At 41.0% G+C, this 27,540-nt stretch overlaps 1 pseudogene; it reads right to left on the reverse strand.

Moving 5' to 3' along the window:
• Positions 1 to 363: 363 nt before the first annotated feature.
• On the reverse strand, positions 364 to 16,747 carry LOC121182862 (annotated as a pseudogene).
• Positions 16,748 to 27,540: the final 10,793 nt, after the last annotated feature.

Raw genomic sequence — 27,540 nt, forward strand, 5'->3', positions numbered from 1 at the left:
ACGACACTTGAAAAAAAAAAACCCTTTATTTTCACTACACCTTAAGTTAAGTTAAGTTGCAATAATTTAAATAAAAAAGTAGCTTTTGTATATGTATTAAAACAAATGGTTTTTTTTCCTTACGGAGCCACAGCTTCAAATGTTTCTGCAGCTTGTAGCCTTATGTCTGTTTGTTATGTAAACATGAATTATTGCTAATGTTGAGTCTGCAACTGGTCTGGAACAGAAAGAAATGTCCATTGACATTGCCTGTCAAAGGAGAGTCCTTTCACCTGAACCAAGTCTCAGGCTGAGACACTGAGTATTGCTTTTGTTGTCTTTAGCTAGAGTGCACAAGTTTTCACTGGCTTCTACGAGTCAGATCTAACTGAGGGAGGGCTGTAATGGGGGTGGGGGGTCAGGAGTGGGAAGCACCACTCCTTGTCTTTGAAGGTGTCTCACGATGTCCAGGATGGAATCGAGCTCCACACGGAAAGCCTCCAGCTCTCTGCTCTTTTCCTGAGCCAGATGCTTCCAGTGCTCCACCTCTGACTGCTGATTAGCCTCCAGCACCTGCCATGACCCACTAATCACCTGCAGGCACAGTTACTGAGGTAAGATGGTGGGGAGTAGGCTTGGTACTTTCAACACCATGTGACATTTCCAGGAGCAAGCGATGAGCAAATTGGTGGATTTAATTTTCATTTGATAAGCAAATGTATGGCAGCATGTTTGTAAAACACTGTGAAAAACCAGGCAGGTTATGGGAAGCTCTGTGTCATAGCTTGTTGAGTTTCTGTAGAGAAAAAGCTCCAAAACGGCCCCAAAAAGCACCTAAAAAATGACTTTTCATAAAGCAGCAAGCAATTACAGGGTAAAGGTAAAGGTGTGTGGCCTGGGTACCTGCTTCAGCTCCTTCTCTCTGTGCTGGTGTCTGAGCTCCATGTTGAGGATCTTCCTCTCCAGGCCACAAAGGAGTTTCACCTCAGGGCTCTGAGCTTCTTTAGCTTCCTTCAGCTCTTTCAGCAGTCTGGTCAGCTATACACAAGGTGGAAACAGTGACTTCATGTTAAAATGACAAGAAAAAAAAATACAAACCAAAATAATTAACTTTTCCCTCTTGGATCTAATGAAACATGATAATTCAGTGCAACAGATACACACTTATTTTGAAATAGAGACAGAGCACACATTATCCACTAACTGTAATCTAAATGCTGACCCTCTAACATTGTCCATTGCCATTTCTCCTCCTCTCCTCCATTCCTAGCTGTCCTATCTTCAGGGAGTTTTTTCTTGCCACTGTCGCCTTAAGTACTTGCTCTGAGGTCAGACTCTGGGTCTCTGTAAAGAGCTTTGAGACAATTTTGATTGTGGAAGGAGCTATATAAATAAAATTGAATTGAATTGAAAACCTCAGGAACACCCATATCTGCAAATGCACTGAGTCCAAGTGTGAAGAGGTGTGGAAACACATTGCAGCTTTGAGTTACAGACTATAAACCAAAATAGCAAATGTTTGGAAATATTGTTTCTGAACGATCTTTCTACTTTAGACCTCTGTAGAAAAGAATATTCCCAGCTGGTGCTACAGCTGCTAAAATATGCTGCTAATACACTCAAACTCCCCCATTCCCTCACATTTTCTTTTTCTTTACTTTACTTTCATTTAAATATGTTGCACATAGTGTTGTCATTTCATAAGCGCATTCTGATGTGTATCTGGTGCTTGGAGTCTACAGATTTTATTTTGCTAGAACATGTTTTTTTGTGTGAACCATCCCCAACTCTCCACCTCCTGCTCACCTGCTTCTGCAAAGCGTTCTCTCGGGTCCTGGATATTGCCAGTGCCTCTTTAGTTCCCTGCAGCTCTTTTAGTTGGTCTTGCAAATGTCTCATCATTATCTGCAGGTACATGTAAAGTTTAAAGAAACAGAAACATGTTCAGGATTTCCTGATGTGGAAATGAGCCTGGTTGGTTAGTGATCCTCTGCTGTACCTCCTGAGTGTTGAGCTGATTGGCCTGTTCAGCAACCTTTGAGGACGAGTCCTCCAGGGCGTGGGTGATACGCAGCTGGTCTAACTCCCTGAGGTGCTCGGCCTTCATAGAGGACAGCTGCTCTGCAGATTGCTCCTTCAGCCTAAAAGACCACATTATATCCTGATGTCCACTCACACTGATGCTCTGCAGGAAAAACATCTACTGTATGTGTTTGCACAGAAGCTCATACCTGCAGAGCTCCTCCTTGGCTTGCGCAGCCTCAGCCTTTAACACCTCCTTCTCCTGCTCACTCTGCAGCTGCAGCAGCTCCACGCGCTGCCTCAGAGCCTCGCTCTCCTGCAGAACCTCAGAGATGTGACTCCCTGTCAAAGGGACACAACATTAAAATGAAATATCCAAATATCTTATATCTCATTCAGCTGTTTAGTCATTCTGCCTTTCCTTTTTAATGTCAGGGCACAGTATCCATTGAAGCATGTAAAAGCTGACCATAACAAAATGTCCACACCTGCAAAGACAGTGGGTTGGTAGGTCTTCTCATACTGAGCAGCTGGGAAAGTTTCCTCCACTCCACATGTCTCTCTCGCAGTAGCAGAGCAGGGTGTCTTTGTTGGGCCTGGCTGCCGTTTGGTCTCTGTAGAATGGGTTTCTGCTCGTGAGTTGGGGATGGACAGCATGCTCCTCCTCTCCTTCTGCAGCCTCTCCACGGTGCGGCTCAGCTCCCGAATGGTTCGCGTTTTGGCAGCAAGCTCGTGGTTCAACCGCTCTATCCGAACTCCAAACGCTGCCTCGGTTTGGCGCTGGTGTCGGCTTGGACTCGGCTGGACCTGCAGGGGGAGGGGTTTACAATCAGGTTGCACGGGCAGGTAAGATTTGGCTTTTGCTTAATCCGATTCAAGTCAGAAAAAAAGAATATTTATAGTCATATTTCTCTCAACCTTTTCTCTCTAAAGGTTGTGTTTAACAAACCCTTCATTGTCACACCACAGACCAGCCTGTAACAGCGTGCTAGAGCTACTGTAACAGTTTTTATTAACCTACCTTGTTTACGAGCTGCTGCTGAAGAGACTCAACCTGGCTGTGAAGGGCTTTTTCTTTCTCTTGGTGGGTTTCCTTCGCCCCCTGTAGCTCCTCCTCCAGAGTTTGAACCTGTGACATCCACGGCTTTGTCTCAGGTGCTGAGTTTGCTGCTTCAACCTGCTGTTTCTGCTCCAGCTGCTGCTCCAGCTCTGAGATCTGCTGCTCGTAGTGCAGCTACACAAAGCAACACAAAGGCACATCCAGTTACTGGAAGAATCTCATGGACTTTATTTTTCATTTTTGTGTTATTAATTTTATCTCATTTCAAACCTCCTCGTCTTTTGCCCACTCTATTGTGCTGTAGATATAAGTGTAACAAAATGCTGCTTTGATAACACTAAAATATTTTAATTGTTGAGTAAACACTGGCAAGTTACTACCACACAGCTCAGATATTACAATGTTGACAAAACCCACCTTGTGACAAAATGTACCTTCACTCTGTGGAACCGTTGTTCCATGGCCCTCAGACTGTGTTTGGCCTTTTCATCACGGTTCTCCAGCTCCGCTTCCAGACGCTGAATCCTCCGCTCCAGCAGAGTGGTGATGCGGCCGGGCGGAGACGTCTTAGCAGCGCCGGCGTGCTCCTTGCCTCCAGCACTAGCTGCGGCGTAGATAAGAGCAGGCAGGAAGTTTGGGTTTCTGTGTCTTAGTATCTTCTCCAGCTCCTTCACCTGGTAAAGAGAGAAAGACTCTTTAAACTATGAAGAGACATAAACCTGTGAGGGGGGGAGGGGCTTGTTTGTTTGTTTGTTGTGAGAAACCTGTCTCTCCAGGTCCTGCATCTTCTTTGTTTCCACCGATTTCTCTTTTGTCTTTCGGAGCTGCTCGCTGCTTCTTTTGCCCACCTCCATTTTCAGTTTTTCCACCTGAAATAAGGACGACCTGTTATCTCCAACTCAGCACACAAGTTTAGACTGAGAAAGTGTAAACTGTCTTTCAGCTCCACATTATAGCTGATAGCACAAGGTTTCTGCTCCTTTTACAGCTGGTGATGACAAAACACTACAAAATGCATTTGTGTTCAGCAGGCACTGGACCCACACACACTGTCCCAGCACTCTGGAAAAAAACAAACAAACAAACCTAAAAAATACACTGTTTCCCTGCTTGGAGCTCAGATTAATCCAGTGTTGGATCCCAGGCAGTTTGCATCCAAGCAGAGGAGGAGCACTGATGGTGCTGTTAATTCCACCAAACATTACGTCTTGTACAAACTGCAGTGAAGATTATAGAGAGGAAAGAACACCAGTCACTGCAATCACTCTATGAGCCTTTACCTTCTGGGAGATGGTTTAAGGTACCAAAGGCAAATCTTAACCGATACAATAACTCAGCCTCTACTGTATCTGTTTGATGCTGAGCAGGTGTTGGGACAGTGGGTTTTTTTTTACAGCTTCTGCTGAAAACAGCTGCCCGAGAACGGTGAGACTGAATCAGAACAGTAGAGTTGTGGGTCAGACAGTTAAACAATGAACTGACACTCACCATAAAGCTCCATAAAGCAGGAGGGAGCTGCAGATTCAGGTGGTGATTCTCACTACGAGAAACCCCTTTTACCTGTTACATTGTTGTTAGGTAGGAAGCTGGTACGCTGATTACTCAAATGTTCAACAGCAGACAAGATGTTGTGTCGGTCAGGACACAGGTAAAGAAGTACAGGATTTGGAACAGTGCTCCAGTTGTATTTATTGCTCTTTGATGTTCACAGCATCACAGTAGTCTAAAATAAGCAATAAAACAGCATTCAGCTAATTCATCGACACACACACACACATTATACCGCCTCATTAAATGCAACTAAGGAGCACATAAAAAATATAAACAACTTAACATGGGCTCAAATAAAGTTCTACATCAAACATACAACCTCCTCTCATTTCCCTCTTTCAATATAACGCCACATGACTTTACTGTTCACATAGAAATGAACCGACATGTAAATACACGAGTGAACTTCATGCAGCCTTACGATGCCGCGACGTGCGGCGGAAAAATACACAGTGCTAACTAGCATAGCGACTCGGTAATAAGTAAACAAACTTAACGATACGACACAGCAACACTCACGTTTCATCAGCGACTTGAAACTGGAAACATCAGCGGCTGGAACTGCAGGTACTATCAGGATTATGTGCGTTATAGACTGACTATTAACTATCGAAGTACACTGTCCTCGGATTATGCGCGTCCTTGTCGCGGCAGAACAGGGACGTCGCGCGATGACGTCAACGTCGCATCACGTGATCGCACACGGGGGGTGCTGAAGCTTTCTAACAATTGTCATACAGCTATTTGAAAAAAATAATGAATCATAACTGAAGTACTTCAGTATGTTCAATCAGTTCCATTCAGGGACTCCAACTGAGTCCTAGACTCATCCTGGGGATAATGAAAGCAAAGAGGATGCACCTGACCATGTTCTCAAAATTTCTAAAAGCACGTTTTCACTGTGGGTTACTGAGTGTCTACTGATGGGCAAAAACGGAAGTTTTATTCATGTACAGTTCAATCTACAACAAAATAAAGTGTTCAAAAAGTTACTTCCTGAAGCCACTGTATTCTTTTTTCCAACCCTACACATAAACACTATGAACTGACGTGATAACCCAGTGAAAATGAAGACTTTGTATACCTTATCCTGAAGGTAAATGAAATGAGAATTAGTATATAAACATCATGTGACTGCTCAGCCTCACCTGCTCTTTGAGCTGGTTTATCTCTGCTGGCAGCCTTCAGTCTGCCAGCGTCTCTGTCCAGCAGCTCCTGGTTCTCAGCAAACCACTGCAGCTTCTTCTTCAAGGCCGACACTTCCTCTCGGTGCTTGTCCTCCAATACACGTATCTCAAAGGTCTTATCACCTGGCACATTTAGGATGGATACACGTTGTACAAAGATCACTTATGCACATACAGTAAAAAAAAAAGGGTCTTATAAAAACTGGGATCTGCTTCTAATCTTTTAACATCCAAGTTTTCAGTGGTCATTCCACCTCTAGCCCTGTCTTGTATCCAGTCTTACCTGAAGTGGAGATGGCCTTGGCTTTAGCCAGGTCTCTCTCTTTCTTCATCAGCTGCAGGTCTACCTCCAGAGCCTGCTTCTCCTGTTTCAGTCTGTGAATGTCCTCAGACAGCCTAGCCTCATTCCTCTGCACACAGACACATATTTTTATAAGAGATAAGTGATGGGGCTGAAACAGATTGCCATTCAAACAGTAATTCAGTGATAGTGGGACTTACCTGAAATGTATGTACTTGAGCTAACAAGTCTGCAATGCGTTGAGTGTGATCCATCAAACAGATATTTCCCACAGGCCTTGGGGTTTTACGCAGCTGCTCCCTGATAAACAAAAACCATAAAAACATTTAAAAACCATGTGTAAAGTTTCCTAATTGGGCCAGTGTTCATTTTGAATGGAAATTTTTATTTTGTAGACACGTACAAACAATAATGTACCCTGAACCCACCTTGTGAAATCCAGCTCACTCAGCAGCCTCTGGTTTTCCTTAAACATGGCCTCCTCGTTGGCTTTAGTCTTTGCCTGCTGAGCCTTCAACTGCAAGTACAGCTTCTCATTCTCCTGTAAAGTACCTTAGTTTTACTGTGGTGTAACAGTGCAAACATTAAAAAAAACACAAGAAGAAAACAAAAAATGTATGTGGTGCTTCAAAGTTGTGTCCTGTTCTGCCGGGCTTCGGATTATCAGGATGCTTTTTACTTTACTCGCACCACTCTTTGATTACTGTGATGATGGAAGCTCCTTAGTGATCACAAACTCAGCACTGTCTCATTAATCTTACTTTCAGTGTGTGACAATGCTCGAGATCTAGTCATGTGATAGTAACATGATGAGTGTCAGGCCACCATCTGGCTACCATCACTTTGGGGGGAGAGGCATGTTACTCAGTGGTACGCTACAGAAAATTTTTAATTTCTCTGTTGCTTCTGTCTTTTCATATAATCCCAGACTGACTCAGTGATGTGGGGGCCATATCATCTGCTGCAGGACTCCGTGTTCTTGTTGCTGATCATACACCTCACTGATGGTATTTCATGATGGATAAGAATCTAAATGTCTAAAATTGTTTTTGCACAATGCTGTATACAACCCCAGAAAGTTATTTGCCTGAATAACCTACACTACAAAAACAATTTTCAGCTATTTGAATTTCACCACTGTTAAACACTTGTTTAAAAAATACCATCATTTTGACTTGGTTGTAAAACAGCGACGTCACACGCACAGGAGTCGCCCTGATCCGTGCTGAGAATTAGAGTGGGAAGCTTCATAAAAGACTTTCAGTCACAAGGTTGTTCTGCAATCATAGTTTTAAGTTATTACCCCAATATTAGTATTATGTTCTATTTCTGCCAGTAGATCCCTCTAAATCCTACACTAGTCCTCTAAGGACAGACATGAGCACTGAGGACAGTCAAAGTAAGAGAGTTCAGGGAGACAAACCTGCTGGTAACCTTTTATGAGCGCCTCCTGCTCTTTCATTTCTTTATCTATCTGTTGGAGTTTTTACTCTGTTGCAGGGTCTGTGGCCTCGGCCCATCTCCTCCTCTGACTGGTTCCTTCTGCACTTCGTAGCTGAGGAGTCAAAAAAAGAAAAAACCAACAACACAGCTTATTTACTACATATTGATGTACCACTGCTACTACAAGGCATGACCGGCCACTTCTGTTGTATCTGATTCAGAGTTCTTCAGCACTGACCATCTGCAAATCTGTCTTTCAACAAGCAGTAGAAGCACAGTGTGCCTGCAAAACACAGCTGAAAATAGATGCAAAGCTACTATCATATACATATACTATCAGGGCTTTAGTTATAACCTTGTTTACGTTCCTTTCCTTGTTTCTCAATCCTTAACCCTGCATTTTTTATGAGCTTTGTTGAGCTGTTATGTCCTGTCAGGTGTGTTTTTCAAACCAAAGTCTGTAACACCCACACTAAAGTGATCACACAAAACATCACCCTGAGCCTAACTCCAGTCTCAACCATCTGTTGCTCTTTCAGCTTCTACAGTAACTCCAGCTTTGCCTTGGCTGCATGCTTTGGGTCACTACTATGCTGGAGTCATAAGTCACGTCCAGTCTCAGGTCACATCCACTCTGGAACAGATATTCTTCAAGGACATTCATCATTCCCTCAAGATAAGGGCAGAAATGGCAGTTTTATCCATTTAAAATTCTATTCGATAAATCTACGACACAACAAAGTGGGCAAAATACTTGACTGAGAGTCTCACAGGTGGTTGTGCTTTTAAACGCTGACAAATATTGTGAAAAAGTGGCAACAGCACTACAACCATTCACTGTTGGATATTCACCCTTGAGGGTCCTGCTACAGCTAAACCTGAGAATGAGGTGTTCTGAATGTTGATAATTCATAGTCCAACTTACAGCAAATAAAATAGTCTACAGCCAACTGCCCCTGCGCTAAATCACACAGTGTGGTAAACACACAATATGTGACACAATATGAATTTCAAAGGAATATTTTTTAAAACAAACAAGTAGCTGATTCATATTTTGTTTTGAAACTTTGTGTGTTGTGAATGTTTGCGCACCTTGCTTTGCAGCAGGTAGTTCTGCTGTCTGAGGGAGTCGAGCTTCTCTGCTCCTCCTTTCATCATTTGTATCTCCCTCTCCTTCTGAGCCAGCTGGACTCTCAGTTCGTCCACCAAAGAGCTGCCCTCATCCCTCTGCAAGTCAGACATCAACACCAGTATCAGATGAAGTAACATAATACTGTTACACGATGCAATCGTTCAGAAGGATTCAGTAGCGCAGCAACGTTCACATGATCGTTCGCTGGCATCTCACCTGCAAACACTGACAGTTAGGGCTGAGTGATGAATTTAATTCATTTGATTACTTTGCATTTGCACTTTAAAAACAGAGTTATTAAAATGTATATATACAGGTTACTTTTAGTCTGTCATGAATCACGACAGTCTCGCAAACTCTGATGAGACTGTCTCCTCGTCACACTCTAAATACTGTGTCCCCACCCTGAAAAACAGAAACAGTGATCCTCCACACCATCTGCATGGATCACCAAGCGGTGAGAATACTGAGTATACACTGTCCTGATTATGTAAACTTTAAGTTTAAATCTGCACACTGACAATATTTTTGCAGGGATTTCATATTTTAAGTATTTTCTTACATTGTTCTTCGGAGGACTGTGTGTCAGTCTGGTGTCCTGGTGACTGCTGGTGTCTATCTGCTGCTGGAGGACAGCCACTAAGGACTGAACAGATGCCACCAGCTCACTGCTCACCTTCACATCTGCCTCAGATAATCAGACAAAAGTCATTCAGTGCCTTTACATAAAAAAAAAACACACACACACACTGACTCCAAAGCTCCACAACTGGCTCCTGCAGGCACGCAGGGCTTCAGAAATCAAAATCAAACTTCAATGGCAACTGAACATAAATAGGATAAAAAAAATTTTGCATAGCTTTAAAGCACAAGAACAAAACATTAAACAATGAAATGTGCAAGAAATAAAGGGGTTGAATATTTTGTATAGCATCTGTATCATGGTACAATATATAACAGTATCATCAGTATAAGACAAATCCTCATCTTGAATTATCAGAGCAGTTTTGGTAACTTGATGATTTGCATGTGAGGGTCACTAATAACCTGTGTAGTCATCTTTGTCTTGGCTCTTCGCGGACTCAGCTTTTGACGGACTCTGTGGAGAACGGGTTTTGGCTGTAGCAGCAGCTCTACTGGTCCCTGATGACTTGGAAGTTGCTGCTGTTCTCCCCTCTATTTTTCTGCCTCTCCTAGGGGCCACTGTGGGCTTCTTCACTGAAGATGTAGAAGGGTGAGAAATGGTGGAGCTACGGAAGGCCAGGGAAAAATGTCCATAATTATTATTATTAGTAATTAAACCATGGTTAAACAATACTGTAATTAAATATTTTACAGAAAAAAAAAGGTTTTCTTGCTTCCAAAAAAAAAAAAAGTTCATTGGTACATATTGGTGTTGGTCCAGCTTCTATGTATCTAAGCAGCATCTAAGCCTATTTTCAGCCAATGTCACTCTAACATTAGATAAATTTGAACTGTTTATGCTCTACACAATTAGCCTATTCTAAGTAACGGTTAATTTTCTAATATATATATTTATATAATTTTATGTTTCCATAATGTTATCTGCTGAAACGGAGAAGAGTGTGAATTTTGTCCCACCATTTGTTTCCTAACGTTGCCAGCCTCAGACGACATGTAAGAAGAAGACTTGTAGTGATCCTCCATCAGCCTGTCCACTTCCTCTCTGATGCTCCATGTCAGGTCATGGTTGGGATGGTCTGAGGAGCTGGATGGGTGGCTAGTCGGTTCCTTGGCTCCCTTTATTCCCACGACAGGGTCAGTCTTTCCTGGTTGCTTCACTTGTGACTCTGTCACATCTGGGAAAGTCCTTTCCAAGGAGCAGCATGTTTTCTCTTGGTCAAGTTCCACAGCACTGTAAGTAAAACTTATGTTACTGTTGTAACTTTCTTTTAACTAAATTCAGGTTTGGAGCTGAAAGAAAGGGCTTTTTTGAGGCACTACACTCAACAGTCCCAAAACAGTTTGCCCCCAGTTCTGAACACTGAAAACATTCTTTCTATATGTCTGTACAGGATGTTGACCTTTTCTTTTGCCTGTGGGTTTAGAGATGGCAACAAGTGCATTTGTCAGACTCCTTTTACAAAGGAAGAGCTTTTGCAAGAAGGAGATATACTAAAGGTCCCGCAGGCCACCCTGAAGAAAAACAGAATATGTGCCCTGAAAGTCTGCTAATTTCACTTGCTAATTAAATACTGAACTTTAGCCAGTGTTTTCAGCTTCTGGTTCTAACTCATCTTAAACTGAAATTATATCCAAAAAAATCTCATTCACAGACTTCAAACTGTAAAGTCTTGGATACATCTTGAATTTGAATTTCAGACTGAGCAGGGCCCTGGGCCCCTATTTATGTGGACAACTGAGTTATCAAGATTAGACTGCTGATGATTTGACATGAGTGCATAATGTCCCCAAATCTGAAAATCCACCAGTCTGAGATACTTTATGTGAAAACTGGACCAACCTGTGAATGATCAAAATAATGTTTTGTGATGTGACCATTTTGAATAACTCAAAGATTTAGTCCTAACCAGATAGGCTGGAGGGTGAACCCTCTGATATGGTCCCTCTCTGGGCGGATGGGCCTCATCAGCTCCTCTGCAGTGGGTAGATCTAAATACAAACACATAATGATTATTCCACATAGTTCACTCCGGTCTTGATATGAGCCACGTAAAAAACTGAGCACAGAGGATGTGGCCTCTTTCTGAAGCTGCCTCCTTCAAAGAATATGGCCCATAATGCTGTGACCTTTGGACATCTGAAAATCTACCATGCTGAACCTGTGCCTTCTCCCCAATCATACCAAAATCACAGTGTTGTTAAGGGCTTCCACACAGGCTTTACGAGACCAAAGGAAGAGTCTGAAATTAACAAGTACATCTATTTCAACTCAAATAACAGTTTAAGTAACAACTAGAAAAGGTAATCATGCTACAACTGGGGGAGCTGGTGCTTTAACTGGGAAGCAGCTTTTGTAGATGCATCATTCCTGCTGTTAGAGTAGTGAATTATACAGACAGACAGATAGGGACTCCACCATTCCCCCAAATACTGCTGGTGTCAGTGTTTGACCTGATCCATTGGTAGAAGAAGGATGAAGAGACTGTGTGGAACGTTGAAGAGGGAAGGATGGAGACACGGATCTGTGGATCCTTCCTTTCTCTTCCACATGATGAATAGTGGTGATTAAAGTCATCTGAATCCTCCACAACATGGATCTGTCTGTAGGCCTCATGAAGAGCCTCCACTCTGAACATATGAGGGGCCTGTACAGGAAAGAAATTTAATGCGCTCTATCAAAGACAATCCAAGATGAGACAAAAATGATGCAGCGGGATCATTAAATCCCCCTCAGATCAGCATGATAAGAAAGAATATTTTTAAAAAATGACATTTATGTATAAGTAATCTGAAACAGCAAATATATAAATATGTTTTAAGAGAAACAATATACAACCTAAATTATGTTTTCTTTAAGCTTCTTGGGGTTATCTGGGTTATTTACATTACCACAGTTCTTTGGGTAGTGTAGGTGAGGATTCAAACTCACACCCAAGTGTGTCAGAAAGGGCAGAGACCCCCTCCCCCTATTAAAAGGGCTGACACTACACGCTGACAGTCATTCAAACAATAATTACTGGATGTATGTCTGTCACTTCTTCCTGGCTACACACAAGCAAAGAGTGGTTATGCAAAGAACCCAAAGGTCTATTTCACAGCGATCTTTTCATGTCTTTCACTTAAATAATATTTTTTTCCATAATTTTTACATGCTTCACATGTGTGGCTCTTAGCCCCTCAGGCTTGGATCAATAACAATAAAAGTCTGAGCAATTACCGCAGGGTTCCCAGTCCCAGTGATCGGTCAAAACTGACCCTGGTTAAAACCCCAAATTTTCACTCTCCCAACTCACTTATATGGGGGAACTTCAAATGCTCATAACTCCGGAACCCTAAGTCCTAGAGACTCAAGGGTGGTACCGTTGGACTCGGGGTGCACACAAATGGGGGGGTAGGACAAGGTCCCATGTCTCTATCTTGCTCCGCTGAGGATCGGTCAAAACTGACCCTGGTTAAAACTCCAAGCCCTGTACACTCTTAACAACTGTAAACACCAACTTCAACTTGACAAAAAGTACCACAAAAAGGGGGGTCCAAACCACTCCTAGGGCTCTGAAATGTGTTCCTAAACACTTTCTGGGGGAACACTTTTGGCCTTTCAAACTATAGACGTTTTTTGGCCTATTTTGAAGCCTTACTACACTATGACTATTTTTATGACATTTTGAGGCCATACTAAAGTATGACTTTTTTTGGCCTATTTTGAAGCCTTACGATACTATGACCATTTTTATGACATTTTGAGGCCATACTATACTATGACTTTTTGAGGACATACTATACTAGGACTTTTTTTTTTTTGCCTATTTTGAACCCTTACTATACTATGACGTTTTTTTTGGCCTATTTTGAAGCCTTACTATACTATGACCTTTTTTATGACAGTTTGAGGCCATACTAAAGTATGACTTTTTTGGCCTATTTTCAAGCCTTACTATACTATGAACATTTTTGGCCTATTTTGAAGCCTTACTATACTATGACCATTTTTATGACATTTTGAGGCCATATTAAAGTATGACTTTTTTTGGCCTATTTTCAAGCCTTACGATACTATGACCATTTTTATGACATTTTGAGGCCATACTATACTATGACTTTTTGAGGACATACTATACTATGACCATTTTTATGACATTTTGAGGACATACTAAAGTGTCACAGCTAGAGCAAGGACTTGGACCCAAATGCACGACCCCACAGACCTAATCAAAAATAATAGTGTTTTTATTCTTACAAAGTGGCAAAACAAGGATCACAAATAAAGGGGAAAAAAGAAAAAAAACAAAAATACAAAACGTGAATTCAAAATCACTCTTGTGAGGAAAAAGACTGGACAACCTGAGAAACCAAATACAAACAAGAAACAAAGTAACATAATACTCAACCTGACTTGAGATATGATGACTTAGGAAAACACACTAGGTCACTGGACTAGAGACGAGACAAGAGACAAAAATGAACTGACAAGAACACAGGGAAACAACGAGACTTAAATACACAAGGCAAGGGGCAACAGGTGAAACCAATTAGGGCGGGGCAGACAATCACCAGTGGAGGGAAACAAGACAAATACAGGAAGTAGAACAAGACAAGATACTCAAGGGCCATGGTTTCAAAATAAAACAGGAACTACTAACAAAATTTAACAACCTAAACAAGAGTCCAAGAGTCCACAAAGGGGTTCAAAACCTAAAAGTGTTCAGACAACAGACGTTTTTTGGCCTATTTTGAAACCTTACTATACTATGACCATTTTATGACATTTTGAGGCCATACTAAAGTATGACTTTTTTTGGCCTATTTTGAAGCCTTACTATACTATGACCATTTTTATGATATTTTGAGGCCATACTAAAGTCTGACTTTTTATGGCCTATTTTAAAGCCTTAATATACTATGACCATTTTTGGCACATTTTGAGGCCATACTAAAGTATGACTTTTTTAGGCCTATTTTGAAGCCTTACTGTACTATGACCATTTTTATGACATTTTGAGGCCATACTAAAGTATGACGTTTTTTGGCCTATTTTGGAGCCTTACTATACTATGAACATTTTTGGTATATTTTGAGGCCATATTAAAGTATGACTTTTTTTGGCCTATTTTCAAGCCTTACTACACATAACCATTTTTGGCCTATTTTGAGGCCATACTAAAGTATGACTTTTTTCGGCCTATTTTCAAGCCTTACTATACTCTGACCATTTTTGGCACATTTTGAGGCCATACTAAAGTATGACTTTTTTTAAGCCTATTTTGAAACCTTACTATACTATGGCATTTTTTATGACATTTTGAGGCAATACTAAAGTATCACTTTATTCGGCCTATTTTGAAGCCTTACTATACTCTTACCATTGAGGCCATACTAAAGTATGACTTTTTTTTTTTTTTGCCTATTTTAAAGCCTTACTATACTATGACCATTTTTATGACATTTTGAGGCCATACTAAAGTATGACTTTTTTTGGCCTATTTTGAAGCCTTACTATACTATGACCATTTTTAAGACAAAAGTTGCTGTAAATTCTCACCAGAACCCAAAATGTTTGTATCATCAGCAAATAAAATAAATTTCAGAGTTTGTGATATTTTACATATGTCGTTGATATAGATGGTAAAGAGTTTGGGGCCTAATACTGACTCTTGTGGTACGCCACAGACAATGTCTAGACATTGCGACTAATACTCTCCCAGCTTCACAAATTGTGTCCTGTTTTTCAAATAACTCCCAACCCACTGCTAACCCCCTAATCCCATAGAGTTCCAATTTTTGTATCAATATTTCATGATTTAAAGTGTCAAATGCCTTTTTTAGATCAACAAATAGCCCAAGTACATATTTCTTTTTATCAATAGAATTTGTGATTTCTTCAGTGAGTTCTGTTAAAGCTTGTGCTGTTGATCGGTTATTTCTGAATCCGTATTGGCTGTCTGAGAGTAAGTTGTGCTTATCTATTAAGTTCTCGAGTCTATTATTGAAAAGTTTTTCTAATATTTTAGAGAATTGTGGGAGAAGAGAGACAGGTCTGTAATTTGTGAAGTGGCGAGTATCTCCAGTTTTGTATAGGGGAATAATTTAGGCTATTTTCATACTATTGGGAAACAGACCAGTTTGAAATGATGTTTTGTTTTTGCATTTATTAACAATATCCGATATTTCTTTTTCTTCTACAGGTTTAAGAAACATAGTGCTTGGATTTCTTTCTATAAGATTATCATTAGATGCAAATACATTTGGGATTTCTTTAGTTATTGCAGGTCCAACATTTACAAAAAAATTATTAAATTTATTAACCACATCATTCTTGTTATTAATAATCATATTGTTTTCTATAAAGTAATGTGGATATTTAATCTGTCTAGAACTATTTCTAATAATACTATTTAAAATATTCCATGTACCCTTAATATTATGTTTATTATTATCCAGCAAATTATGATATGCTTTTTTACAGTTTCTAAAAATATTGGTTAGTTTGTTTTTGTATTTCTTATATTTATTTTCTGCTTCTTTAGTTCTATGTTTTATAAATTCCCTATAAAGTAAATTTTTCTTTTTGCAGGCATTCTGAAGTCCCTTCGACATCCATTGATTATCTTTATATTTTTTCTTTCCACAGTGTTGTTTAATTGGGCAATTTTTATCATACAGTACTTTGAATATTATTAAAAATTCGTCATATGCTTTATTAATGTCACTTTCTTTATATATTCCTTTCCAGTCTTGTGCAAGTAAATCATTTAGTAATGCTACCATGGAATTTTCTGTTCTCACTCTTCTATATTGCGGTATATTGTCATACTTGTTATTCAAATGACTGCAATTATAAATTATAAAGACTGGAAGGTGGTCACTGATGTCATTTACTAATGTCGTTTGTGAGTATATTATCAATCAAAGTTGCACAGTGGGTAGTAATCCGGCTTGGTCTTGTGATTTTAGGGTATAGGCCAATGCTGTATAATGAGTTGATATTTTCCTCAGTCATTTTATGATTATTTGGATTCAGCAGATCGATATTAAAGTCACCACAGATGAACATGACCTTGTGTTTTGATATTACAAAGTGTTCCTCCATCCAGTCTTTAAAAATGTCTATGTTAGACCCAGGGTTTCTGTATATACAACTTACAATGACATTTTTCATTTTTTCCATACATCTTTCTAATGCATTCAAGTATATTATCTACCACCATTGACGTCCTTTCAATCACCTTGTAGTTATAGCTCATGTCCACATACAGAGCCACACCACCACCTTTTTTATTTTTCCTGCTCATATAAATGAATTCATATCCTTCAAGTTCAAAGTCCATACCCTTTTCATTGTTAATCCAAGTCTCAGATATTGCAATGATGTTAAAAGGTTGTGTGAAATGACTTAGGTATTCCTTAATGCCCTGAAAGTTGGCATACATGCTTCTACTGTTGAAGTGGATTATTGACAGTTTGTTTACAGTTTTGAATGTACTATTATACTGATCGTCAGTATAATAATGGCAGTCATTGTTGATATTCAAGAAAAAGTTGTTATCTGTATCAATATCATTTTCAATGTCCTGTGGTTTATGGTTGGTGTATTGAAAAGTATCTAACTGTAAGTGATCAAAGTCAGCAATTCTATGTTGTAACTGGTTAACTTCAAGAAGTGTGTTAGTTGTATTGGTACACATATTTCAGTCTTGAGTCGGCATACCTTATTCTGAGTATTTGTCCAGATACTCACTGTTCCTGATGACCATAACCTTGACTTGCTCCGGTGTTCCGTGTTTGAATATTTTACAGTCCGTGGTCCATGTGTTCTGGATTTTGCCTTGTTTTCTTAGTAGGCGGGCTTTCCTGGCGATTTCGGCGTTTCGTTTAGTCAGATGCTCGTTAATGAAAACGTTGGGTCCTTTCAGTTTCCTTCCTTGTTTTAACAGTGCGTTTTTGTATTTTCTGTTTATAAATCGCATGATGATGGTTGAAGTGTTGTCATTTTTCCGGGGCAGAGGGTGACATGCTTCGATGTTGTCAGCACTCACCTCAATCCCCTTGGACTCTAGAAAAGAAAGCACCTGTTGCTCCGCGGAGTTGACATCTTGCTCATTGGCCTCCCCGCCATCGCCCACCTTCGCCGCTTGAGCGTATGTCCGGGGCTTGATTCGGAGCCCAGTTACGATTACATCGTTCATTCTGCTGTACTGCTCCAGCTCAGCCACTCTGCTTTCCAGGTACGCCAGACGCCGGTCTTTTTCGGCGTTGTGGATTCGGAGCGCTTTCACTTCCTCAACCAGGTCAACGATGGCTTTCTGCTGCCGTTTAACATCAGATATTTCCTCTGACATAAAATCCAGCGACCTCTTGATCTCGTCGCCTTCCTCGGCTGTGAGTGCCTTCTTTGGAGGCATGTTGCCAAGTATCAGAGGTCGCTCCCACGGTCAGCTGTTAGCCTTAGCCACCCGCTAGCTAGTTTCCCAACTAGCTAACTAGCACCGTAGTTCAGTCCGTGTTCCAAAATCAGTGTCTCAAACCAGACAGCGATCAACCGAGAGTGTCAGCAGACAGTCCGATATACGTGATCCAAATTCAGATGTCAAAATACACAAAACAGTCCGAAGCCAAAATACACAATCCTCAAGCACGCACCCGCCAAGCAATCGCAATCACAAACAGGAAGTGTCGCAATCCACTTCCTGTTTGTGAAGCCTTAATTTACTAGGACCATTTTGAGACCATACAAAAGTATGACATTTTTTGGCCTATTTTGAAGCCTTACTATACTATGACCATTTTTGGCATATTTTGAGGCCATACTATACTATGACCATTTTTATGACATTTTGAGGACATACTAAAGTGTCACAGCTAGAGCAAGGACTTGGACCCAAATGCACGACCCCACAGACCTAATCAAAAATAATAGTGTTTTTATTCTTACAAAGTGGCAAAACAAGGATCACAAATAAAGGGGAAAAAAGAAAAAAACAAAAATACAAAATGTGAATTCAAAATCACTCTTGTGAGGAAAAAGACTGGACAACCTGAGAAACCAAATACAAACAAGAAACAAAGTAACATAATGCTCAACCTGACTTTAGATACGATGACTTAGGAAAACACACTAGGTCACTGGACTAGAGACAAGACAAGAGACAAAAACAAACTGACAAGAACACAGGGAAACAACGAGACTTAAATACACAAGGCAAGGGGCAACAGGTGAAACCAATTAGGGCGGGGCAGACAATCACCAATGGAGGGAAACAAGACAAATACAGAAAGTAGAACAAGACAAGATACTCAAGGGCCATGGTTTCAAAATAAAACAGGAACTACTAACAAGATTTAACAACCTAAACAAGAGTCCAAGAGTCCACAAAGGGGTTCAAAACCTAAACGTGTTCAGACAACAGACGTTTTTTGGCCTATTTTGAAACCTTACTATACTATGACCATTTCTGGCCTATTTTGAGGCCATACTAAATTATGACTTTTTTTGGCCTATTTTTAAGCCTTACTATACTATGGTGTTTTTTATGACATTTTGAGGCCATACTAAAGTATGACTTTTTTTGGCCTATTTTCAAGCCTTACTATAGTATGATGTTTTTTTGGCTTTTTTGAAGCCTTAGTATACTATGACCATTTTTATGACATTTTGAGGACATACTAAAGTGTCACAGCTAGAGCAAGGACTTGGACCCAAACCCACGACCCCACAGACCTAATCAAAAATTATAGTGTTTTTAATCTTACAAAGTGGCAAAACAAGGATCACCAATAAAGGGGAAAAAAGCACAAAAACAAAAATACAAAACGTTCATTTATTCATTCATTCATTCATTGACTCTGTTTCCATCAAAACAGACTTCATGTCATCCACAGTGACAATTAGAAAAGAAAGCTGCTGAAAGTAGACATCCTGGTAATGTTAATGACAGTAGCATAAATGGAAACATCAATTGTACACAGTAGTACTGCTACACTTAAAGTCACTGCTTCTCTTAACCAGATGATTATGAATGTTTGAGCTTTCAGTGTGTTATTTTGACTGGTTGTGTGTCTCTCAGTTGATGGTCTGGTGAGTTCTTTGTGGAGCAGAAGACTGGAGTGGCTGTCTAAAGCCTGGGAGAGAAATCTGCCAAACAGCACATCTGCTCAGCAAGAAGGTGAGTGGAGACAGTGGGTGAGAGGGGAGTGAAAGTGTTCAGGACACTGTGAGGCTCACACCCTCTGAAGGATGTGATGGCATGGCTGTAAGTTCAGTGTGCCAGGTTCAACAACATCAGCTGCTCATACATAACATTTTGTGTACATTTCTGAACAGCAGCTGATTAACCTTTCGCAACAATATCTTTATGCAGCCTTACAAACTCTACATTTGTCATGGTTTTTCTTCACTGGACAACAGGAAGCAACATTCCCACACAGGTGCTGTCAGTTGTTGTGGATGGCTCAGACTGATGTTGGTCAGAGTTATGCTGGAAATTGTGTGATATCAGTTGCACAGCAGTAAGAGTGACAGCAGTGTAAGGATCAGGTTATGCTGGATCAGAACCAGTTCTTACAATGTGAAATCAGAAGTGTTTGTATCAGTGTAATACAAGTAAAAGATTGAAGGTAGAGTGAAGCTGCTACCACCTTTGTTCACCCAGTCTAGTCCAGTGTCAGAGGCAAAAGCATATACAGCACACACGAGGGACGGGTTCCAATAGGAAAAGTTTTTATTGAAACATTCATTCATTTAAATAACAACTAGACACCTCTGTAAGAAAAAGGTGGTAACCCTGGAGGTAAAGGAGGCCTGACAGTCACACTACGAGCAGAACATTTCATCTGTTTGTACACATCCTCAAAACAACACTGCACAGCAGCTGGGACACTGCACACTACTTCATCTCAATGTCAAAATGCACAGCAGTTTATAAGGACCACTCCAAACTGTAGGCAGGTCAAACCCCACCTCACCCCTAAGGGGAGACAGAGACCTCCCTAACCACCAGCGTTTGTCACGACTTTGGGAGGCAAGGACTAGGACCCAAATGCAAGAACCCCACAGATGTAGTTCAAACTAATAATATTTTATTCCAACAAAGTAACAAACAAAAGATCACCCATAAAGGGGAAAAAGGCACTAAAACAAAAGTTACAAAACGTGAACACAAAATCACTCTTAAAGAGGAGAACAAGAAACAAAACCTAACAAGAAGCAAAGTGACAAATTAATACAAAACCTGACTGGGGATACAATGACGAGAGGCAAGACGAGGAACTAGACGTGGCAAAGGCAAGAGACAGAAGCATGAGACAATACGTATGACGATGGCATGGGACAAAACATGAGACAAAAAAACGAACTGACAACAGACAAGGGGAAACGCAGACTATATATACACAACAGGTAAGGGGAAACAGGTGAAACCAATTAGGGCGGGGCAGACAATCACAAAAGGAGGGAAACAAAACAAAGACAGGAAGTACAACAATACCAGATACACAAGGGCAGTAATTTCAAAATAAAACAGGAACTATAAACAAAACTTAAACTAGAGTTTCAGAGTCCCAAAAAAGATCCAAAAACAGCCCCCTTAGGGGCTAGTCATGACAGCGTTGCTCTAACGGGCATTAGGCAGTGTCATATTATGCAATTTATTTACAGTACAGATCATAAAAGTTATAACAGACAGACAAGACTTTAACAGTAATTATAGAAGTTCAAACTTATCTCGCTCTGGTCTAGTGACAAGATCCCCCCATGGAATGTGAATATGGAATCCCTGTATAATCAGGAAGCATCTATCAAAACATTGGCTGCAGCCGGAGCGTAGCAGTTGGTCAACCCAGCCTCACCTCCTGACACAGGAAACACTCCCCTGCTTACAGTAAAAGTTGCGAGCAGCGTCCACCCACCAGAGAGCCACAGCCCCAACCACTGAGAGATATAACTCCCTGTCCCCTGGCCCTTATCTCCCCTCTTTTAACCCAGCATGATCCTCCTCACCACCGTACACAGGTGAGAGTAATCAGTCACCAGTTTCCTCTGGTGAGGACCATCTCCATGGAAACGAACCCCCTCCCCTTCATCTCCTCACCACAGTAGCTGTGAAAATCTGAGGGGGGAGACCTAATGTTGTTTAAATATGGGGACAATGGAGCATGTTTTCAGACAGTCCCACACTGATACCTCCACACTGCTGACCAATCACTGATGCTGATTAACAGGCAAAATAAAGACCAGAGAGTGAACACATTTCAGCTGCATGAAATAAGAACAAGATCATTAATTCATATAAATTAAAACCATTAAAGGCACCAAATGTTCTGATGCTGTATGCAACACTAAACTGGACACAAAGGCAGAAATCAGAACATGGAGACAGGAGGCAGTTCAACTGTTTGTTCCACAGGAAAACAGTCAGAGAGTCAGAGTCTTTGAGGGGCTGAACAGGATTCGGGTGAGTGTGGGAGACAGGTCCGGGTGGGTTCACTGGGTGGAGGTTTGAGTGGTCTGGGGAGGACAGGTGTTCCAGGTAACGTGAGTAGTGAGGAAAGGTGGCTGATGATCCTGAGCAGGTACAGGCAGAAAACAGATGGAGGTCAGAAACAACACAAAGTAAGTTTTCTTCACAAACAAGCAAGCTAAGCACTTTCTCAGTAAAGATGGCCACCAGTACTACCAAGCATGAGGTCAGATGAACTGGTGAAGAGCAGAGAGCAAGACTGGTCTGAAGTATTCACAGGGAGAGGGTGAAGTGATTCACAGCAGGTGTACAGGTGAGTTGGCGGGAAGGCTTGATGTCTCCACCCTCTGTCTAAAGACAAAACACACACACAGGCCAAACAGACAAACAAGAACAAACACACTGGCGAAACACAGGAGACACAAGAGGAGAGGGAGAGTGTCTTTGTCTAATCCTAACACCAAAAGGCTTGAGAGAACATGTGAGTCTTCAGTTTAGCTGTAAAAGTGTCCTCAGAGGGAACAACTGTAAACAGTGAGCTGTTCCAAAGATTTGAGGCAGCTACATCCAACACAGAACAGGCCTAACTACTCCGCCTGGACCAAGGGACAGTCAGGGGCAGCTGATCTGAGCAAGCAAGCAAATAAAGAAAGAAAGAAATACAGAAATACAGAAATATAGAAATATAGAAATAATTAAATGCATAAATGAAAAATAAATACATTTCCCTGTATTTATTTATTTCTACGTTTGTTTAATTCTGTGTCTGTATGTTAACTGAGTGGTTAGTCCTCACCTCAGTCTGAAGCAGGATTGGTCAGCTGGACAAACGAGACAGAAGCAAACGATTCCGATCAAAATCGGCATGACACAAGCTTGCACAGCTTGGAGTTGGTGACCAGCTTCTTGAAAGCTGCTTTCACACATGCACTTTCACATCACCCAGAGGAGCTGTCCGAGTCAGTTGAACCACACATTAAACAGACTTTACCAAACCAACCAGAGTTTCCATTTCCTAGGATTTTTAAAATTCACTTTATTTTGAAATGTCTTTTTCCATAAATAAACAAAACAGAACAGTAGCACAGTTTGTAAAGGATCCAAAATTTTTGGTAGATAACTGTCAGCGACATCAGCCAATCAGCTAGGCTAGCTGGCTAAAACAAAAAGCACAGTCCAGTTTATGAGAAGGGTGGACAGCTCTACAGTTTGGCTCAGTCCCTCTTTGCTCTTCATGGGCTCAGTCCTCCTCCTGCTGCGTATTTTGTCTTATATCAGTTGGGAGAACATGTTCTTTTCTTTCCTCTCACCTTCGAACATGTGTGACAGTGATAGTTATTGTATTTCTTCACAAAGCATAATGTTAGGTGTTTCTTCATGAGGAATCAGATGTGACCTGAATTAACAACATCCCAGCATCAGGCCACAATAACTCACATCTGCTTCACTCTTTAATTCCTTTCCTTCTCTTTTACTTTTGTCATCTTCTGTTGCCGTACTGCAGCAGCTGCAGTCGGTGGGTTTTAAACTCTGGGTGGTGACATGCTGAGTCACAGCATGGATCAGGGAGACAAAACTGATTAAGAGGACAAGCAACAGCAAAGACACAACGCTGTGTGCATCATTTATGGTGTATCAAATCACCAAAGATAATAAGCCTCATACAGTTAGGGAAGAGCTTTAGTCGCTGGCTTTAAGCAAATGCTGTGAAAGGAAAGAAGCTTCAGGAAGAACTGCAAATGTATCAGGAGATACAAATATCTTAAACTACTATATACTACTACTAGTAACTTTAAGTCATTTGAGTCTTACCACTGTAAATTCTTCAGCATTTAAAATTTTTCCTTGATTTTAACAGTAAAATTGATTGAAGTCAGCTCACTAAAAGTAATCAGTCAGTTCTGTGATAAATCTTGCTCTGTGTGTGATCATCTTGGAGGCTGCAGTTTGTGTTGCTGTTGAGCTGCACTACATTATACAGAGAGGTGTGTCTGTGGCTTAGCTTGCTCATAGGGACAGAAATGGGGTGGACAAAATAACAGAAACATCTGTTAATACATCTGTTTGTTCAAATATAAACTACAGAGTTATGTTGGATCCTTCTCAGTCTGGATGAACCACACAGTGGGACAGAGTGAGTGGCCACTGTCCACTAATGAATCACTCACTGATGGTAAACTGACTGCATTCATGTTGCATCTTCACACTTGTACAGAGACTCTGCCATGCAAAGCACTGATCTGTATACCTGGAGCAGATTTGGGGTCAGACAGAAAGTTGATGCTTGATGCTATAAGTCGTTGCTACACCTGTACCACAGCATGGACACCACATGGCTCAGTTAATCCTTGTACAATGCTTCCATCTAGAGGCATGTTTGCATACTGCCACTGAATCAGGAGTTGACACGTGCTACTTAGAGCCTCAGTGGCTTCTTGTTACACTTGTTTCAAATATAATATTTATAGACTGTGTTTCCTTTGTGTGTGTTGTGCTCCATAGGTAACCTGGCCAGTACACTTGGCCAACACAAAGGTCCCATCTTTGCCCTTAAGTGGAATAAAAAAGGCAATTTTATCCTGAGTGCAGGAGTAGACAAGGTAAACCAGGATCTGTTATTTAAACCTGCTCATGTTGCTCAGAAGTTAACACATAAAAACTTCTGCATAATGTCTGTGACTAATTGTCCATGGACATGTGTCCTCCCAGACAACAATCATATGGGACGCCCACACAGTAGCAACAACTGTCAGCAGTACTTCAGATGTATTTGAATCCAATGGCCCTCTCACCTTCATTACTGATTCTTCACCAAAACTCTGCCCACATTTTATTCTGAGGTTCCCTCCTGACAAAATATTTTCTACTCTTTTAAAAACAAATTTAAAGTGACATTTTTCTAATTTCTTTGTAGATTTGAAAAGCAGTGAATTGATCACAGGGCGGCATGGTGGTGCAGTGGTTAGCACTGTTGCCTCACAGCAAGCAGGTTCCAGGTTCGAACCCCGGTCTGGACCCTTCTGTTTGCATGTTCTCCCTGTGCCTGCGTGGGTTTTCTCCGGGTACTCTGGCTTCCTCCCACAATACCAAAAACATGTATGGGCTAGGTGAATTGGCTACTCTAAATTGCTCTTAGGTGTGAATGTGTGTGTGTGTGTGGTTCTCTATCTTTGTGTGAAAATGAATTGATCACAGTTTTAATTGACAGGTTCTATAAATTTGACAGCTTTGGTCTTGTTCCTTTGATGCTGTTGCAGATAGTAAAGGTTGACCCTGTAATGTAAAGGCTGACTGAGCTGAGCTGTCATTCTGAAGGCACCTTGCCTGAGAAGAGTTTTCCCAGGAGCAAATTACCACTAAATTTGACTGTTTTAATAAAGAAATGTTTTACTTTTCTTTTGCTTGAATCTTTTTGGGAAGATTTGTCCCAGGACACCACTTTCTCCTGAAACTCCTCTTGGCTCACACATGAGACAAATTCAATAAAAATGTCATTTTTCAATCAAGCCAAGACTCTGGGGGAATTTTTACCTCCCCTCTTTCCTCATGGACAAAGTTGGGAGTTGTACAGATGTTGTGTGGAGAAAGTTGTTCCGGAAGCAAATCTAATAACGTTGGTTGAGCGTGGAGTTACTGGTGACTGATCGACTCTCATCACATGGATCTGTTATCATTTAAGTCAGATCAGTGAAACTAAAGTCCAGAATAAAATCTATTTTGATAGGAGTTCTGACTTTTTATTTGTGTGTGTGTGTGTGTGTAGACATGCTGTGTAGTGTTGGTGCTAAAATAACACCATGGAGTGAAAGCACTCATGTCAGTGACATTAATGAAACCAAACATCATTTACTTTAATGGCTTTAATAAGCCAATAGAACACTGATTTCAAAGAGCTTGAACCTCCCTCCTGTTAACGTCCTCATGCTGCTGCTCTCTGTGGTGCACAGCAGACCACAATGAAATTAAAGAGGCATGCTTCATTCTCTGTGCACGTTTTCAAAGCAGGAGCGTTTACAGTGGGAGAGAGGGGATATATTTTACTCCTCAGAGATACAGCAGAGTCAGTGGACCTGCTCGATATCAACAGTAGGAATCCACAGCTCCACTGTAACTGATTGTTATGCAGTGGGTTTGATTCAACTGCAGGTGAAAGAGAAATGAGTCTGAATAAGACTAAATGTTGTTGTCAGATCAGCAGCATCCAGATGCACTGCTGTTCACCACAGAGGTTCCCAACCCCTGGGTTGAGGACCAGTGCTGGGTCTGGGAATATTTGATAAAATATTGATAAAATATATGAAATCTGCTGATTTCACGATGATGGAGCTTAAATGAAGCTAATAATATACATTTTCATTTAAATCATGTCACTGTTACATTCTGCATGGTGCAATGATAGTGGCTCAGCTGACAGTATATTATAGTCTTTAGTATTTCATTAAGATATAGAACTACATTCACATTTATACAACAGCAGAGACCAGATGTAGAAAACTGTCTGTGTGCACACACACTGAAATATGAACGTTCTGTCAGATTTATAAAACATGGCTGAAACACACAAGCAAAAAAGCTTGGACAGTGACAGGCTGCTCTTCATTGTGAATGGGACCTGGTAAAGCAGACAGCGTTGTGGTACATGTTAAATCTGATACTACAACGATGCCCGAGCTGGTGAATTAGCACTACAGTCCTGTATCTGCAGTGGAAGCACAGCGGTCGTAAACAAGTCCGTGCTTCAGTTTCTGTGGGAATCAAAATGAACATGATTGGCTCTCACCTGGATATTTGCATAAAGCTGCGTCCTTCTAAACTTTCCCCTGCGGCTGTGGGGGAAAATAACACCCCACCAATGCAGCTCCCATGATAGCATACGACTATATTAGATACATTGCCGTGAGAGCTCAGAAATGACTTTGGTAAGTATGTTAGAGTATGAGTATGTCAAAGCTTCAACCGGTGGCTGAAGCTCTGGCTGAAACATATGAACACATTCCGCTTAATGATGATCAGTTTCTGGGTGGGAAATGGTGTATGAATGTTTTTTAATGTGTGTACGCCTCCTTCATACACCTGGCTACAGGTGCCTGGTGAGAAAATCCTCTGTCGCTCAAGAATGTTTCCAGCTGTCATGAATTAAAAACAAACAACACAGGCAATGGTACATGAACAGGAATGGACACCAGGGCTTAAGAGACAAAGAAAAGAGCACCCCACACCACTTGTCTCATTGTTAGGTTGAGAAGTCATGGGAAAGTGCGGTGCAAAAACACAATGCTTGTCTCTAAAGTTTTCAGATTGTATCAAGAGCTTGTTATGGATGAATACAAGATTAAAAGCACTTGCTAAGCTTCAGATTTTTGGCAATTTCAACTCATTCTGGTCCATCTCTTATGGGACTGTTTGAGGATCAGAGCAGCAGAGACACACCGGCTGCTGTTAAGTTCCCTGTAAGATTCTGGTAATGTGGTTCCTGACTGTGGCTGTAGAAAGGCAGGTAATGAGCCACATCAGCCAGGGTCTGCAGGACATCATAGGTTACTGCAAACAGGAAGTAGGTGGGAAGCAGCCAGGTGAGGCTGAAGACACAGTCACCCACTGGCAGAGGGACTGCAAGGTGTCTGGAAGAACAGGGAGACGGAGACAGAGAGACAGAGAGACAGAAAGAGAGAGAGAGTGAGAGAGGACATTTCAGTTTAAATCTGGCCGTGGCTAATCTTTGGTTACTGCAGACTAGTGCACAGCAGAGCTCAGACTAACCTACAGGT

This window comes from Toxotes jaculatrix, chromosome 6 (genome assembly GCF_017976425.1).
Source record: "Toxotes jaculatrix isolate fToxJac2 chromosome 6, fToxJac2.pri, whole genome shotgun sequence".
NCBI classification, from domain to species: domain Eukaryota; kingdom Metazoa; phylum Chordata; class Actinopteri; family Toxotidae; genus Toxotes; species Toxotes jaculatrix.